The 4,982-nt window shown below is 33.7% G+C and overlaps 1 long non-coding RNA gene across 2 annotated transcripts; it reads left to right on the top strand.

The window, feature by feature from the left end:
* The first annotated feature begins 743 nt into the window (after nucleotides 1-743).
* Nucleotides 744-4,474, top strand: LOC149518232 (uncharacterized). 2 transcript variants are annotated; one of them, XR_016343691.1, is made up of 5 exons: nucleotides 744-2,368; nucleotides 2,500-2,617; nucleotides 2,706-2,893; nucleotides 3,640-3,736; nucleotides 3,837-4,474. It is a non-coding gene; the product is annotated as an uncharacterized LOC149518232 (long non-coding RNA). The 2 variants fall into 2 exon arrangements; XR_016343690.1 differs by having other exon boundaries at nucleotides 2,706-2,889.
* Nucleotides 4,475-4,982: the final 508 nt, after the last annotated feature.

Consider the following 4,982-nt stretch of genomic DNA (forward strand, 5'->3'; position numbering starts at 1 on the left):
ATATTTTAAGACAAGTTTTAAAACACCAAGTATACCATCCATCACCAACAACCAAACAAAAGCAAAGGAATTAATGTGCATACTGCATCTGCAATGCCAAGTTGCCTATATGAAACCAGGGGAGCAAATAGTACAGGCAAAGACCCAAGAAATGGGGTACTTAACTCCCAACCATTGCTTTTCTTTTTTTTCTTTCAGTCAAGCAAAGCAAGCAACGGACCACAACACATGGGAAGTCTAATCCCAGAACCCATTTCATCTAGTCCAGACACTTGTCCTCATCATACCCCCTCCTCAATTTTCTTCGATTCTTTCCCATTAGATGGTCTTCACTATAAAATGGGGGGGGGGCTCAAATCCTCATGAAAACCAAATTAGAGAGTGCCGACTAGACTCACCCTAACTCGCAGTGTAGCGTGCATTCGATTGTTACCCACAGCAAGTAAAAACACAAGACATATAGCTCTAGCTATGGGTGGGAACAAGCAGAAGAAGTCCTTCTCCTTTTTCAGTTTCTTCAAAGCTAAGAAGGGTCGTGAGGAACAGGATTATTCATATTCAGCGGGGGAAGATGTTTACAGCCCAAGAAAGGTGTATCCAAGTGATGAAGACAATACTCTCAGGGTGGTTGCTAAGCCTGGTATTGACAATTTAGCTACCATTTTCATTGCCAATTTCCATGCAACTCGTGTCTCAGAAGCAACCCTCATCACCAGGCAGACTGAAAACGAGGCCACCCTGATATGAAACCACTTCTTCTCTAGACCACTATACCTAGCTAGTTTCCTTGGAATGATCTTTCTTTCTTTTTTTCTTTTGGGTGAGACAGCAAATTGTTCCTTACTCATTACTAGTTGTTTATAGTTTGTGAATGAAAATTTAACATACGTGAATGCTTATACCAGTACAGCGAGAATTGCTTTTGTTCAGTCAAGTTTCTATATATGATTGTTTCCTTCTTTCACAGTTCTCACAAAATACATAGACAAATTCACGAGTCCTCTATCCTGCAATACGTACTCTGCCTTTTTACTTCTTACACTAACATTAATTCTACCTAGGTGTCATACGACATCATATGATTTGAAGTGTTCATTGTGTTCGGATTTACATAAACAGGAAGCTCATTTTGATTTTGGGATACAATTAATGTCTAGTTTCTTAAATAAGTGGAAATGCTAAATAAAAATAAATCAATTCAAGTCAAGACTTATACCTGATATACATATAGCAGTTTCCTGGTTGACAAGGAGAGCGCCTTAAACTTATTAAGCAATTTCATAATATCATCGTATCTATACCTATATATAAAAGGAGTCCCAGACTCCAATTTCACGTGCACGTAATGAATGTCATAAGAAAACAAATTAAGAATAGATTTGGGCATCACCATTTCACAAACCAACCCCAGAAGGTTCTAGAGGAAGATTATGCCAAAAACTCTCTAATCTCTTTTCCTTATTCCATACCAAAACTCTCATTCAAGAAAACATTTTTTCCACATCCCAAACCCCACTCTGGCTTTAACAACACTGCTCTGTGACTCCGTTTCTACAACCATCCTTTCCCTTTTTTTTTTGTTTTCATGTTTTTTTTTTTTTTTTGGTTTTTTTCTTGAACGAAGAAATTCAACGTATGTCAATTGACAATTTGAGTTGTTTTGACATTGTTGTTTGTGTGCATGTTTGTTATTTGTTTTTATTATTTTTGTTTTTCATGCATTATACAGATTCTTCTTTTTGTGGTTTCTGAGTTTTCATTTTGTGTTTGGATTTTTTCTTCATGCATAGTTTTTTTTTGTTTTGGGTTAGTAATTAGAAGGAATTTTATGTTTTGTAGTAAATCCTCCCACGGAAATTGCAGACGCAACAGAGTCGAAGGGCTTCTCTGGAAGTTTCATCTGTTTTTATTCAGAGAAGCTTCATCTACTGCTCACAATTTCTTCCTTTCTTTTCAAAATCTGTTTTTATTCTCACAATGTTTTCAAACCCGATTAACTCAACCCAGAACTCGACAAACACGTTGTCATTGGCGTCGATGCTCACCACTACTGATCGTCGTTGTTTCCTTCTCTCTTTTCTCTTTTTCTTCTCTTTTTTCCTGCCTTTTCTTTAAAACACTAAATAGCTTAAGAACGAAAACCCAGAAATTGGTCGATCATTATACAACTTGGATCCCCTTGCTATTGACCCCTGTTTTATGTCGTCGACACCACCCAAAGCCACCTAAGATCTGTTCTCTTTTTTCTACAAGCTAAATGACCCCAAATACCTAGAAATTTCAAAAAAAAACCTAAGAATCGAAGCTCTCAAAGGAGCCAAATACCTCGAAATTCCAAACGAAAATCCAAGAATCGAAACTTTCCAAGGTTTTTTTTTTTTTTTTTTTTTGTATTTTCACTACTATGAATTTGCTTCTGATTTTGTTTATTGCTTGATTTTGTTGTCTTTGTTGGGTGTGGGTGTATTTGCTCTGAGTTCTTACTTGATTGTGTGCAAGGTTTACCTTTATTTCTGGGTTCGACGGATCTTTAACCATTGTGGATGAATGAATCGTAAAGAAGTACCAGGTCTTTGTCTCCAACGAAGGCACTATCAAAGCCACCAATTTCAAAAAGGTTATAAATGTGTTCAAAAATTAAACCAATTTGTTAATATTTTTTAAAAATAATCCGATTTTGATTTTAACCATGAATTTAATTACAGATAACAACAGGGAATAATGATAAGGGGCTGAAAATTTATGATCCAAGTTACCTGAATATAGCTCCAGTTCGATTGTCAATTTCTTATATAGATGGAGATGAAGGGATTATCAGATACAAGATACAAAGGGTACCTAATTGAGGAATTGGCTGAGAGTTCCACTTTGTTGGAAGTGGTCTACCTCGTAAGTAAGCTTTTGCTAACACAAACACCACCTTTCATTATTCCAAACTATAACTATGTCAAAATTTTCACTATTTAAAATGAATTAAATTTATGCATGTAATTTTTAAAATTATTGTTTTGTGTTGGGAAGAAATATTTGGTGTACCTAACACTATGCACATAAAATTGCATGCTTGGAAGTTATGGATTAATGCAAATCCCAACTTCCAAAGCTATAATTTTATTTGTGAAAAATAGTGTAGACCTATCAGATGAGTTGAAATCTTTAATGGATCAAAGAAATCAATTGGTTGTACCCACTTTAAATCTATGTACATGGAGATTGTATGTAAATTCTATGACATACTGTGTCGTAAAGTTCAATCAAGGTTTAAGGGGAGAGAAGCATCCTAACATCCTGTAGTTCACTGTAGGCTTCCAATAGTACTAACTAAATTTAAATGTTTCTTGAACCTACAAATTCAGTTTATTGGCATTCTAACATCTTGAACCCACAGATTTAGGTACTATTAGCATATAAAGAAAATTAGTAATAATTAAATTAAAAATGGTTACTTAAGGCATTGAACTTATAATTTCATTTTACGAAATTAAATGATGTTTTAACCTTTGCTTAGAATCTCCTTTTAATTTGCTTATTATGATGATTCTCACCTATGTTGACTTCTTTCCTTTCTTTTGCCTAAACTTATAAACTTGCACTTTCTTCTCCTTACAACTTTTTGTTTCTATTTTTTTCTATCTGCAGGAATAGCTGTTACCTAGTGGTCATGGGGCTTATGGTCGGGCTATCTTCCTATCATAAACACTTTTGCCAAAGGTCTTAACATCCATTTGAGCCACAGGTAATTTAACTTGAATAATTAGTTCACCAGTTTGAATGTTCTATAGCATGGATGTGAGTTTATCAGCCAATGTTTATCGTTGTAATATATTTTGTCCTAGGGTTAAAAAATAGTGAAGCGCTACCACGGAATGAAGGTTACTGTGGAAGATGGAATTACTTTTATGGTAGATGTTGTTATTGTTGCTGTTCCTTTAAGTGTACTAAAAGCCAAAAGCATCATGTTCGAACCAAGGCTTCTAGAGTGGAAGGAAGCAGCCACTGATGACCTTGGAATAAGGATTGATAATAAAATAGCGTTGCACTTTGACAAGATATTTTGGCCTAATATAGAGTTTTTGGGAGTTGTTGCTAGGACAGCTTATGATTGCAGCTACTTTCTAAACCTTTACAAGGCCAGGATCATTTTGTCCTTGTGTATATGCCTGTTAGGCGGCTGGCCCAAGACATTGAGAAAATGTTTGATGAAGCTACTGCAGATTTTTCTTTTATACAACTAAGAAAGATCCTTTCAGAAGCATCCACCCCTGTAAGTCAATTTTTCAAAAATATATTTTGTTCCAAAGTTTAGAGGATTCTCCTACCTAAGAACTAAAATGTGGGATTCTCGAGGATCCATAAACTTTCTTCATTTGTGTCGGTTTGTTGCACCAACAATTATAGATGTTTTATTTAAGTTAAAAAAATTTTTACATTATTATAAACTCTCCATTTAGTTCGAAATCAATTTATATTTTAAGATTAAGCTTTGAATTTTTTTATTTATTTTTGTAATTTGAGTGAAAGTATTGTATTTGGTTTAGAGTTATTATAATTAAAAAAACAAAAAAAAAAGGGAAAGAATTGTTTTGCTAAAATTTGAAGAAGATTTAATTCTAATTGGGTTATTGAATTGAAAGTGTTTTAATTGAAAAATAACTGTAAAAGAGAATTGGTTTGAAAGATGAATTTGGATTAAAAATTCAAAGTTAAAGTTAATTAGGAGATTCAAACCAAGAAAACTCATTTTCCTATTGTAATTGGGATTAAAGGCTTTTAAAAGACTCCATTAGGATTAATTAGAGACAATCAAGAATTAATTAGAAAAATCAAGAGAGAAAGAGTAAAAATAAAGCAAAAAAATTGAAAATTTTTTTATAGTCTTTTCTAATGTTTTAGGTTTAAATAATTACAATTTTCTTTTAGAAATTTTATTTTAGGGAAAGAAGTTGAGAAAAAACACAATTACAAAAGCCCAAGTGCTTTGT

The sequence above is a fragment of the Durio zibethinus genome, chromosome 7 (assembly GCF_047325235.1).
Source record: "Durio zibethinus cultivar Kanyao isolate XHJ-2024 chromosome 7, ASM4732523v1, whole genome shotgun sequence".
NCBI classification, from domain to species: domain Eukaryota; kingdom Viridiplantae; phylum Streptophyta; class Magnoliopsida; order Malvales; family Malvaceae; genus Durio; species Durio zibethinus.